This window comes from Geotrypetes seraphini, chromosome 19, assembly GCF_902459505.1.
Source record: "Geotrypetes seraphini chromosome 19, aGeoSer1.1, whole genome shotgun sequence".
Lineage (NCBI taxonomy): Eukaryota > Metazoa > Chordata > Amphibia > Gymnophiona > Dermophiidae > Geotrypetes > Geotrypetes seraphini.
The window spans coordinates 19245682-19258191 of record NC_047102.1 but is presented as its reverse complement, the minus strand read 5'-3'; the positions used below and the strand labels follow the sequence as shown (position 1 = coordinate 19258191).

The following is a 12510-nucleotide window of genomic DNA, read 5'->3' as shown; positions in this document are numbered from 1 at the left end:
TACAAATAACTCCACTTATGTGAAGCTGAGAGTCTACTCAAATGGAAGAAAAGCCTCAGGTTTTATTGGCAGAGCCCAAGCTCAAATCACCACCACCAGATGGTTTGCCCAGTATATATAGAATCCTATTATCTGCTGGTTGCCCTTACTGCTGGGCTATGTCCCAAACATGTTTAAATTCCACCACAGCTTTTGTTTACACATTATCTGTCAATAGATTATTCCAAGCATCTACCACTATTTCAATAAAGGATCATCTATAAAAAGATATAGTAGAATTAGAAATGGTACAAAGAGTGACAGAAAAGATAGAGGGAATAGGATTATGTTCCTATGAGGAAAGGAGGCCAGGGCTCTATAGCAGGAAGAAAAGATATTGACTGGGGTATCCCAATTGTGGGGTCTTCTAGAGAGCCTGGATTCTCTACAAGGCGACCTGATCTAGCAGTTGGTAATGGAACCCACGCAGAATGGGGCCATGCTGGACTTAGTGCTTAGAAACAGGGAAAGTGTTTCTGATATTACAGTGGGTGATCATCTGGCATTCAGTGATCACTGCATGATGTGGTTTACTATTAAGACAGGTGTAGAAAGGGCTCATTTCAAAAGTAAAGGTTCTAGACTTTTAAAAAACTAGCTTTGTTCAGATGGGGTTACGGCAAGGAATTGTTGTCTCGATGGGAATATTTGGAAGAAGTAGGAAAAGAGAAGGGAAAACTGAAAGGAGCTATTGTAAGGGCAACAAACCATTTTGTAAGGAAAGTAAATAAAAGTAAGAGGAAAAGGAGGTCTCTGGTTCTCAAAAGTAGCAGCTGGGAAGGTAAGGAAAAAGAGGTTAGCTTTCATAAACTACAAAAGATCGCAGAAAGAGGAAGACAAGCAAAAATATCTGGAAAAGTTAAGAAAGGTTGGTTGAGTAGTCAGGAAAGCAAAGATTATGGGAGAAAAAATAGATGACAGTGTTAGGCATTGTGAGACTCAAAGGTGAAGGGAAGAAGTATGTAGAAGCTGATGAAGATAAGGCTGAATTGCTTAACAAATATTTCTGTTCTATGTTCACAGCTGAAGCGCCGGAAGCAGAAGATAAACTCAAATAGGGATGGAGGTGTGCTAGAGACCCTGGTCGATTTTCAAAGGATTATGTTCATGAAAAGCTAGCTATACTAAAGGTGGACAAAGCGATAGGGCAGGATGGTGTACATCCGAGGGAACTAAAGGAACTTAGGGAAGTTCTGGCAATTCCACTGGCTGCCCTTTTCAATGTTTTTCTAGTGTCGGGAGTGGGAATGGAGGACTGGAGAAGGTAGGATATGGTCCCTCTCCACAAAAGTGGAAGTAAGGAAGAAGTAGGGAACTACAGGCCAGTAAGTCTGACCTCTGTGGTAAGCAAATTAATGGAAACACTTTTAGAACAGAGAATAGTGACATTTCTGGAATTCTGTGGATTACAGGACCTAAGGCAAAATGGATTCACTAGAGGCAGGTCTTGTCAGACAAATTTGATCAATTTATTTGCCTGAGTAACCAGAGAATTGGACAGGAGAGCGCTAGATGTGGTGTATTTCGATTTTAGCAAAGCCTTTGACAGTGTGTTCCACATAGACATCTAATAAATAAACTTACCCCCTCTTTTACTAAGGTGTACTAATCAAATTAGCATGCCAAACGCTAACTCATCCATAGACTAACCCATTTAGCGCACGCTAATCAGTTAGCGCAGTGATTCCCAATCCTGTCCTGGAGGAACACCAGGCCAATCGGGTTTTCAGGCTAGCCCTAATGAATATGCATGAGAGAGATTTGCATATGATGGAAGTGATAGGCATGCAAATTTGCTTCATGCATATTCATTAGGGCTAGCCTGAAAACCCAATTGGCAGGACAGGGTTGGGAACCACTGAGTTAGCGCACTGGTTGGGTGGAAGGTGACAGAGGGAACTGGTCAATGTAGATCGCTCTGAGAAAAGAGATGCTACCAGTGGTGTGCCTCAAGGTTTGGTTCTTCGGCCTGTTTATTTAAACATTTTTGTAAGCGATACTGCTGAAGGGCTATTAGGTAAGAAATGCCTCTTTGCAGATTATACCAAAACCTGCAATACAGCAGATAACCCTGATGGTGTTAGCGAAGCTTGAAAAATGGTCTGAAATTTGGCAGCTAATATTTAACGCTAAGAAATGCAAGGTCATGCATTTGGGCTGCAAAAGCCAGAGGGAACAGTACAGTTTAGGGCAAGGATCTCAAAGTCCCTCTTCGAGGGCCGCAATCCAGTTGGGTTTTCAGGATTTCCCCAATGACTATGCATTGAAAACAGTGCATACACATAAATCTCATGCATATTCAATAGGGAAATCTTGAAAACCCGACTGGATTGCGGCCCTAAGGAGGGACTTTGAGACCCCTGGTTTAGGAGGTGGAGAAGCAGGACTTGTGTATAAGAGTATGTGATGATCTTAAGGTGGCCAAACAGGTTGAAAAAGTGAAGGTGAAAGATAGAAGAATGCTAGGGTGCAAAAGGAGAGGAATGGCCAGTAGGAAAAATGAAGTACTGATGCCCCTGTATAAGACTCTGGTGAGAACTCATTTAGAATACTGTGTACAACACCTCCTCGCCGGCATCTGGCAGCACACCTGGAATCTACCGTAGCACACTGCTTTAGAGGAAAGGTGGGAGGGGGGAAGATATGATATGACGTTAATATCTACGTGGCATAAATGCGCATAAGGCGAGTCTCTTTCATTTGAAAGGAAGCTCCGTAATGAGAGGTAATGAGATGAAGATAAGAGGTGATAAGCTCAGGAGTAATTTAAGGAAATATTTTTTACAAACAGGGTGGTAGATGTGTGGAATAGTCTCCTGGTAGAGGTGGTGGAGACACAGACTGTTTGAATTCAAGAATGTGTGGAACAGGCATATGGAATCTCTTAGGGAAAGGAGGAGATAGTGGATGCTGCAGATGGGCCATTTGGCCTTTATCTGCCATCGTGTTTCTATGTTTCTAAAAGATAGCTGAGGGGAGATATAATAGAGGTCTATAAAATACTGAGTGGAATGGAACAGGTAAAAGTGAATTGCTTATTTATTCTTTCCACGCATAAAAGGATATGCAGTGAAGATATTAAGTAGTACATTTAAAATGAATCAGGGAAAATATTTCTTCATTCAACACATAATTAAACTCTGGAATTCAATGCCAGAAAATGTGGTAAAGGGCAGATAGCTTAGCAGGGTTTAAAAATGTTCCTAAAAGAAAAGTCTATAAACCGTTATTAAGTTGGATTTGGGAACATCCACTCCTTCTTTCTACTATAAGCAGCCTAAAATCTGTTTTACCCTTTGGAATCTTGCCAAGTACTTGTGATTTGGACTGGCCACAGCTGGAAACAGGATACTGAGCTTGATAAACCTACAGCCTGTCCCAGTATGGCAATGCTTAGGTTTTAATGTTCTTATCTTTTCTTCTTATCTTTGTGTCTTCCTCTGTGTTGATAATGGAGGATTGGTTCTATTAGGAAACATTATGGTTTCTTGTGTTTAAACAAAAAGAACATTCTTCCCTTATACATACAATCTAGATGCTATGATGTCTATATTTAGCTTCTGCCAGTCAGAGAGCAGGACATAATTAAGGTGCAATACACTAAACCAGGGCTGCCCAAGTCCGGTCCTCGAGATCTACCGGCAGGCCAGGTTTTCTGGATATCCACAATGAACATGCATGAGAGGGATTTGCATACCAAGAAGGTAGTGCAGGCAAATCCCTCTCATGCATATTCATTGTGGATAACCAGAAAACCTGGCCTGCCAGTAGATCTCGAGGACTGGACTTGGGCAGCCCTGCACTAAACAATAACAAGCATAAGAACATAAGCATTGCCTCTGCCGAGACAGACCATAGGTCCATCATGCCCAGCAGTCCGCTCCCGCGGCGGCCCCGTAGATCAATGACCTGTAAGTGACCCTCTAATTGTACCCCTCAATCCCCTTTTCCTTCAGGAACTCGTCCAATCCCATTTTGAAACCCAAAATCGTACTCTGCTCTACCACCTCCTCTGGAAGCGCATTCCAGGTGTCCACCACCCTCTGAGTGAAGAAGGACTTCCTAGCATTAGTTCTGAACCTACTCTGCGACAATCTCTTGAAAGAAAAATGTGCAGTTTGGAAAACAAAGAAAGGAGAAGACAGTCAGTGTTAGGGTCAATCGTATCACAAGAGGGTGTTTATAGGGGAAAATCTGATTCAGATAAAAGAGTGGCCCAGAATGACCCTCTCACAGGACTCATTAATAAAGGCTAAAAAAAAATTGCATGCCCCGAAAACTGAGTTCTCTCCTCCTCTTGGTACTGTCAGAATCAGAGCGAGAAAAGAACAGTTCCATTCTGGCAAGCTTCGCGTCTGCAGTGCTTGATAGCAATCTGTTGTCCCTCATCTGGGCTGCTTGGGCCGTATACCAAAGTAAAAAAATAATCTTCTCATAGCATCGCCAGAGATTACGTCTTCCAAACAACATTCCTGAAGCAAAGAATTCGGAGCCAAAGAGTCCTAAAATCTATTTATCTTCTGTCTCCAAAGACACTGATTCATTAACAACCAAAAAGAAGTCAACTATATATGTTCTCTCCAGACAGAACACTCACCACGCACCATATACCAGTGGTTCCCAACCCTGTCCTGGAGGACCACCAGCCAGCCAGGCTTTCGGGTTAGCCCTAATGAATATGCACGAGAAAGATTTGCATATAATGGAGGTGACAGGCATGCAAATCTGCCCTGTGCATATTCATTAGGGCTATCCAGAAAACCTGGCTGGCTGGTGGTCCTCCAGGACAGGGTTGGGAACCACTGGTACATGGTGCTTGGTGAGTGTTCTGTCTGGAGAGAACATATATAGTTGACTTCTTTTTGGTCGTTAATGAATTAGTGTCTTTGATGCACAACTTAAAGCAAATACGACAATACAGCCCCTATTTATCTGGCTAATAGTTTTTCCGTAGCTACGCACAAATGCAGTAGAAAAACTCATGCTCTGTTCAATTTCCCTTCTGTAAAAGGTTGTAAAAGCAAGAAATTCCTAAATCACTCTGTAGCATCTCAGGCAGCTTCTCATGTGATCATTGTTGCTCACAGCTGTTTCTTACAGACATTTTAGAAAACAGCTAAAAACCTATCTTTTATCCAAATACCTGACTAACTGACTCATTCAAATATATGATTATGTTTAATGTTTATAATCTTTTGTAAACCGTGCAGAACATTTTGGTAGCGTGGTCTATAAGTATTATGTTATGTTATTTCAACAATGAACAATTCAGACTCATGGTACAAGCGCTAATTCTAGGTCTCCTGGACTACTGTAACATCCATACCTGCCATACCCCACCCAACATGTTAAAACAATTTACAAACAGTGGAAAATACAGCTCTCAGACCGATATACTCGCTGAAAAAGATACAACCACATTACCGCTGCTTTCCGAGACTCACACTGGCTCCTAGTACAAGCACGCACACAATACAAATTCTACTGCACTCTATTCAAAGCCCTAAATCAGGGGTGTCCAACCTGTGGCCTGAGGGCCACATGCGGCACTGTGACGTATTTTGTGTGGCCCCGGTCAAGGGCGATGAAGTGTTTTCCTTTGCTGCCCCCGGGTGCTGCCTTTACTGTCTTGCCGGCTCCATCCTCTGTCTTGCTGCAGAGTTTGTGCATTTGTGTAGCCCCAGAAACATTTTTTTTTGGCCAATGCGGCCCAGGGAAGCCAAAAGGTTAGACACCCCTGCCCTAAATGGAAATGGACCAAGCTATCTGAACGACCGCCTAATCAGATAAAAAACACATCCAACCAAGGAGAACTCTGGCACATTTTACCCACTATCCAGTGAAAGGCATACAAAGCAAAAAAATTATATGACAGACTATTAGCCAGCAGAGCAGTGAGACTAGACCGCCACCTCAGAGGAGGGCGACGAAAATGATAGGAGGCTTGCACCAGAAGACATATGAGGAGAGACTGGAAGCCCTGAATATGTATACCCTAGAGGAAAGGAGAGACAGGGGAGATATGATTCAGACGTTCAAATACTTAAAGGGTATTAACGTAGAACAAAATCTTTTCCAGAGAAAGGAAAATGGTAAAACCAGAGGACATTTTGAGGTTGAGGGGTGGTAGATTCAGGGGCAATGTTAGGAAATTCTACTTTACGGAGAGGGTGGTGGATGCCTGGAATGCGCTCCCGAGAGAGGTGGTGGAGAGTAAAACTGTGACTGAGTTCAAAGAAGCGTGGGATGAACACAGAAGATTTAGAATCAGAAAATAATATTAAAGATTGAACTAGGCCAGTTACTGGGCAGACTTGTACGGTCTGTGTCTGTGTATGGCCGTTTGGAGGAGGATGGGCAGGGGAGGGCTTCAACAATCTGCTGACCGCAACGAACAACTACAAAACATTCAGTAATGAACGGAAAACCATGCTATTCAAGAAATTTGTCACATGATCTAACTAAACCTTATCAACCCTTCCCCAGATCCCGATGCATATTCTTTCTATCAACCTTGTAATCTCCCTGAGTATGCCCAGGCCAATTCTTTTTGTAAACCGCCTAGAACTGAAAGGTATTGGCGGGATAGAAGACACTAACGTAATGCAAGATCCCAAAAACATTTCAGTTTTGTTATACCATTGATTCTATCACTTTATCAACTCCCCCTCACCCCCCCCCCCCAAAAAAAAAAAAAAGTCACTAAAGTTGTCAGGAAATAAGTGATGACAGTATGAATGCCTCATAGAAGCTCCCTGATGATTGCACACCACAGATGCACATTCCAAATGCTCTGAAAGCTGATCAAAAATGAATGGTGTTATAGGAGGAAGTGGGGGAGAGATCTCTTTACAGCTAGGCTTTAAGGAAAATCATAGGCACAAGTTCCCATTTGATCAATCCTGGTTCTTGTTTCCTGCCACTCTGCTAAGAGGGAGTGGTAACAGGAGCAGTGTCCTAAACTCCTGCCAGCAGATGGGTTTAAGCCAATCAGAAGCGCCCTTCATTGTTTGATAGCACACAAAAGCCGCTCTGTCTGGAAAGTTCAAGAAAAGAGAACAGAGGAAGAAAAAAAAAGAGAGAGAGAAAGTGACTGACTTGCTCCCACAATTACAATCTGGAACAAGGGCAGAGCATGGGTGTTAAACCACTGGCACAAATAACCCAGCAGACTTATTTTCACAGGACTTTTCTGAAGTCACATTTAGGGCATTCTCTCTACTGTTTCTTCCATAAGGAATTTCGCCTCAAGCCCAAGATATGACTAGCATTACTGTCCATGCTTTCTTTTTCTTTTTTTGTTTCTTATGCATGCACAGGAACTTGTCATTTGATTTTGGGGTGTTTTTTTTTTTTAAAGAGGTACCCTGCGGTCTCTTTGTGCTTCGGAGATGCAGATGAAATCCTGGCATGGAAAACAAAAGGGCATAAAGAGACCTTCATTATCTTTCCATCTGTTTTGTTTTAATGTACACAAAAATAAACTCTGCTTGTGCTGAACTGCAGCTATTTAGCCTGATGGGCTTTTCGCATCTAGCTGAACCCCCAAATTTTTGACAGTAAAACGTTAGGGGGGGCTCATTTGCAGCCCCTTTCTCTGCTGGCCAAGATCCCAGACACACACTTTCAGGCACTGCCCTCCAGCCCCCCCTCCTGTCCCTATTCATCTAGCTTCATTAAACATGACATGACAACTTTGTGCCGTCATCAACGTGCTATGTACAAACACATCCCGCGCGATCCTCATTAATTAGAGCTCTAGGCAGGTTCCAAGCAGCAGATTGCCACATAACAAAGAACTTAGTGCTTTAAAGAATTGTACCCTCAAAGTGGTCTTCAAAATCGAATTACAGGAACAACACTGAGACCAAAAGTGCAAATACAAAACCTTTTCTAATAAAAATGATTTTTTAAAAAAAATTTGAATTACAAGGAATATGGGGGGGAGGGGGGGCAGGCTTTCCTCCTGTTATCACATGCATAAATAAACGCCGTGCTGCAAACAATACCATGCACGGATGTTTAAGAAACTGCCACAACCCCTGCAAGCGAGCAACCAGCGCTTCCACCCCTCCCCCTCCCCCTCTCCCCTCAGGGTTATTTAAAAAAAAAAAAAAGGTTACAACGTTTCCTCCCTCTTCCTTAATAGAATCCAACTGGTCCGGCATGACATCATCCCCGCGAGCCAGACCTTCCGCCCGGCGGCGAGCTCGAAAGGGGGGGGGGGAGGACGGCTCAGCTTACCTGGACCCGGCGGCCCCGCGCTTCGCCGGCCATTCTCTCGCCGGAGGCTTGCAAGCTTTTCCCCCTCCCGGACGGTTCGGTGGCCCGCGGGCGGGAGGAGCGCGCGCGCGAGAGAGAGAGAGAGAGTGAGAGGGCTCGGCGCCGCTCCCCTCAGGTGAGCCGGGCGGTTGTCATGGAGATCTCGCGCCCGGCTCGGCGTCTGGGGCTTCGCGCGCGCGCGCTCACGCGGGGCTGGGAGGCGTGGGCGCGAGAGCGATGCCCCTTCTCGGCCGCCGAAGGCTCGCGCGTTGCACCCTCCTCTTCCTCCCCCTCCCCCCCTCCCTTCAAGCCGCTTTCTGAGCTGCTGGCTTTGGAGATACGGGGGGAGGAGCATTTATTGAAACTTTTTGTTCCAGTGCTGAATATCAATTGCTTTTTTAAAAAAAATTTATAGCATTTGATTGAAGGAATCAAATAAATATACAATAATAAGATACAAAGAGATATTCATTACAATTAAATTCATAATAATAATATTTGCATACATATTTTTATCATTCCTCCAAAATATATTTCTATATACCTAATCCATTCCTTTCTATATCCCCCCTTCCCCCCCTACCCTTCTCCCCCTTCATTCTTTTTATTTCATTTATAACATTTTTAAAGAATTACCTTAGATTGTTTTTTTTTAATATTATTATAACATAATAAATGAATTAAACAGAAATACAGTTCAAGTAATTTAACACATATTAAAATCATCCTTCCTATTTCCCTCCCTACCCTAGAATGAAAGGTGACATGAAATACCAAATATATAAAAATGCAAAGAACATTTACATATATTTAATATAAAGTGTTAAGAATCATACTTCTTGCTTTCGAGGATAATTTTTGTATATAAGGGTCCCAAATTTTTATGTTATAACATTTTATTGAAGGAATCAAATAAATATACAATAAAATGATACAAATAAATATTCATTACAATTAAATTCATAATAAAACATTTGCATATATCATTCCTCCAAAATATATTTCTATATACCTAATCTATTTTTTTCCTATATCCCCCTTAACCCCTTATCTTTCCCCTCTTACCCCTATCCCCCTTCATTCTATTTATTTCATTTATACTTTAGATTGTTTTTTAATATTATTATATTATAATAAATGAATTAACAGAAATACATTTCAAGTAATTTAACATATATTAAAATCATCATTCCTATTTCCCTCCCTACCCTAGAATGAAAGGTGACATGAAATACCAAATAAATAAAAATACTAAAAACATTTGCTTAAATTTAATATAAAGTATTAAGAATCATACTTCTTGCTTTCGAGGATAATTTTTGTATATAGGGGTCCCAGGTTTTTAAAAATAAACGTGTTCTTTTAGGAAATGTACCAACCGCCAAAACCTCTAATAAAATTAAATGATGGAACTGATTCCTCCAAGCCAATAACTTGGAGGATCTTTTTGTAACCAATATTGCAATATGCATTTATGACCAATCATACATGCCTTTTGAAATAGAATACATCTATCCTGTCCAAAAACCCCACAAGCTGCTGCTTTACCAAATAATACCCCTTTTGGAGATTCAACCAATTGACAATTCCATAGTGACCCTAAAAATAATAGGATGGCAGACCAGAAAGATTTAACCCAGTGGTCTCAAATTCGCGGCCCGGGGACCACATGCGGCCCGCCAGGTACTATTTTGCGGCCCGCAGTCTGTACTAGTGCTGCCCGCTCTTTGCAGTGTCCTCCGGCTTCCTCCCTGGCCTCCCACTCTTACCTTCAGATAATTACCGCAGCCTGCAGAGAGGATTGCCGATGCTGTAGCGATCGTTGCAGGCTGCCGTCGTCCTCAGCAGCACGTTCCCTGTGCCGCGATCCTGCCCCTGATGTCAGAGGAGGGTCAGGATCGCGGCAGAGGGAACATGCTGCGGAGGCCGATGGCAGCCTGCAAGGAACGCTACAGCACCGGTGATCGTCTCTGCAGGCTGCGGTAATTAGCTGAAACTAAGACCGGAAGGCCAGGGGGAAGATGGGGGACGCTGCAAAGAGAGGGGAACATGCAGGCCTTCGGGGAGGGGGGGGGGCGAGAAGTTTATAAACTATAAAGAGTTTTACCTCATGCAAAATTGTCATTTCTTTAATAAGATATTAACTATTTTTTCTGCAGCCCTCCAAGTACCTACAAATCCAAAATGTGGCCCTGCAAAGAGTTTGAGTTTGAGACCACTGATTTAACCAGATAACATTTCCAGATAACATGCAAATTTTTAAAAATAAATGTGTTTTTGTTTTGTTTTTTTTAATCTGCAGGCTATTTGCACTGATAAACCTGGAAGTAAATAGGTTTTTTTTAATTTCCTCATCTTTGACATACACAATCATATATCTTCTTTTTTTAAGTCATTCCTTTTTCTGTTTAATTCATTTATTATAATGTTATAATAATATTAAAAAACAATCTAAGGTAATTCTTTAAAAATGTTATAAATGAAATAAAAAGAATGAAGGGGAGAAGAGTAGGGAGGGAAGGGAGCAAGGGGGGATATAGAAAGGAATGGATTAGGTATATAGAAATATATTTTGGAGGAATGATAAAAATATGTATGGAAATATTATTATTGTGAATTTAATTGTAATGAATATCTCTTTGTATCTTATTATTGTATATTTATTTGATTCCTTCAATAAAATGTTATAAATTAAGTCATTCCTTTTTCTTGTAAAAATCCACCTAGCAGAAGTAAACAAACGTGTCTCAACTGCCTCCAGGGCAGATGTTTTGCTGGGCTTGTTTGAAATATTGTGTTCTGTAATTAGTTCTTTTGAAAATCTCCAGACAGACCCGCCCGCATACTTACTGTGTGGTGTGCCCGGTTCCCAATCGGCGGTTTAATTAGCGCAGGTATTTCCAAAGGCCAGGCTAGATTTCCTGTACTCTTTCATCTTTCTGTAACTAACAAGAAGAAAAAAAAACATGTTTCTATTAGGAATGTGAGACATGGTTTGAGCCACAAAGGTTAAAGAATGCACCAATTATAGTTATCATCTTGCACAATGATAGTAGTGTACCAAAATAAACAAAAAAACAACAGATGGGCTGCCTCAAGGCATGTGCAAATAACCTGGATTTGATTCCCCAGACTGCATTGGAAGGGGATATAAAACTGAAGGAAGGACTCTGCAGTCACAAATAAGGGCTCATATTGGTTAGAGTAGACCAGGGGTGTCAAAGTCCCTCCTCGAGGGCCACAATCCAGTCGGGTTTTCTGGATTTCCCCAATGAATATGCCTGAGATCTATTAGCATACAATGAAAGCAGTGCATGCAAATAGATCTCATGCATGTTCATTGGGGAAATCCTGAAAACCCGACTGGATTGCGGCCCTCGAGGAGGGACTTTGACACCCCTGGAGTAGGCCATGGCCCCCAATGACCTAGCCTATTCTGCTGTCCGTTTATAATACTGGATCCCTAGCCTGGCTCTGAGTTAGGTGGAAGCCCGAATGATCAGGGGAAATTGCCAAGCAGAAAAATGTAAAAGTACAGAGTTGCCTATTCAGTAAAACCTTGGATTGCGAGCGTTTTGCAAGACGAGCAAAACGTTTTATTCAATTTTAACTTGATAAGCGAGCAAGGTCTTGCAGTACGAGCACGTACAGTATACGCACGTCACGTCATCACACCTGAGCCGATGGTTCTTCTCTCTCTGATGCTGCCGGAGTGTAATGACTGTTCTGTTCAGTACAGTATTTTGATTAAAGTTTTTGGGTTGTGGAACGAATTGTTTGAGTTTCCATTATTTTTTATGGGGGAATTTGCTTTGATATACCAGTGTTTGGGATTACAAGTATGTTTCCTGAACGAATTATGCTCGCAAACCAAGGTTTTACTGTAATGGCTAAACATGAGAGATCAGTTGACTAGAAGGGCCTCAGTAAATCCACAGTAAGAATTAAGCCACACATGACAAAATAAATGGGGTCTTTTACCCTTCAGCAGGGGTAGGCAATTCCGGTCCTTGAGAGCCAGAGCCAGGTCAGGTTTTCAGGATAGCCACAGTGAAGAAGTATAAGATGGATTTGCATGCACTGCCTCCTTGAGATGCAAATCTATCTCATTGTGGAGATTCTGAAAACCTGACCTGGCTCCGGCTCTTGAGGACCGGACTTGCCTATCCCCTGCCCTGTGGTAAGCGCCAACCCAAACTTACCACAGGG

General features: G+C 42.2%; 1 protein-coding gene across 3 annotated transcripts in view; it reads right to left on the bottom strand.

Annotated features, from left to right (window-relative positions):
* Positions 1-12510, bottom strand: part of DENND2B (DENN domain containing 2B) — a 363764-nt gene that overhangs the window by 300864 nt on the left and 50390 nt on the right. For 2 of the 3 annotated variants that reach the window (XM_033928053.1, XM_033928056.1), the window contains exon 1: positions 8284-8587. The gene's annotated coding sequence lies outside the window, so the exon portion shown is untranslated. Of the gene's footprint in view, positions 1-8283; positions 8588-11151; positions 11247-12510 lie in introns of those variants that run through there. The other variant, XM_033928054.1, reaches the window with a different exon arrangement.